At 32.9% G+C, this 950-nt stretch overlaps 1 non-coding gene across 1 annotated transcript; it reads right to left on the minus strand.

The window, feature by feature from the left end:
• Window positions 1-610: 610 nt before the first annotated feature.
• Window positions 611-717, minus strand: LOC122107212. Its single transcript, XR_006147318.1, has one exon. It is a non-coding gene; the product is annotated as a U6 spliceosomal RNA (small nuclear RNA).
• Window positions 718-950: the final 233 nt, after the last annotated feature.

A 950-nucleotide genomic window follows, 5' to 3' on the forward strand; every position in this document is an offset into this window, starting at 1 on the left:
AACAAATTGGCAAGGTTCTGCTGAAAATCCTCTTTCAGGCAACAGACTAGCAACTCTTCCTACCATTACACAAAAGAAGGAGAGAAAACTAGTCCCTTGTTATAATGGTCTGAAAACCACTCGTTGAGAAGATTTCACTATATGAATTTGAATAATATACAACATTTATTTTGTTTTATGTAACTGTAAATGAATATTTTAATGTCCCCTTATACAAAAGGTAGCCTAAGATGTATCACAGTTTTTTTTTACCATGAAGGAGTATAGAATATATTGTTTATTTTAGATATCCTTCTACATCACTACATAGAAAGTAACCTCATGGTTTTCTGTGACTGTCTCTATTTTGTTATATATAATATAGTTTATTTAAATATTTTCTTTTTTAATAGACATTTATATATGCCTATTGCTTTATACTTACAAACAAGACCTGGTGAAGAACTCTGGAAATATACCAGTCAATGTGTGTATAAGTGTACAAGAAGAATAAAATTTTAAACTTTCAATGATCAATCAAACCAGTGATTTTGGAAGCTGTTGCTGGATTCACCTTTATAGGAGTTTTAATATTTTCACTTTCAGTACAACATATGAAAGTGCCTGTTTCAAAATTATGAAAAGCTTCATGGATTCGTGTGTTATCTTTGCAGAAAGGCCATGTTAATCTTCTCTGGATCATTCCAATTATAGTGTATAAGCTGCTGAAGTGAGCAACATGAAGTGATTTTTAATTCAGTAATGGATGAATGCTTCCCTGTGGCTTGCACCCAAAGATAGGACAGACTATAAAATTCCTCATTCTATTTAGCCTGTAGCAGAGAGGGGAAAATGTTCTGGACAGCTGCAAGCTCTTTTTTCCAGAGTGATGATTAGAGGAGACTATATCACCTTAAGTTCCAGAAATGTATGAATCTGCACTCTAGCTAATAAGGGACACAAATGGTCAA

The sequence above is a fragment of the Dipodomys spectabilis genome, unplaced genomic scaffold, assembly GCF_019054845.1.
Source record: "Dipodomys spectabilis isolate Male_0828 unplaced genomic scaffold, ASM1905484v1 ptg000048l, whole genome shotgun sequence".
Classification (NCBI taxonomy): Eukaryota; Metazoa; Chordata; class Mammalia; order Rodentia; family Heteromyidae; genus Dipodomys; species Dipodomys spectabilis.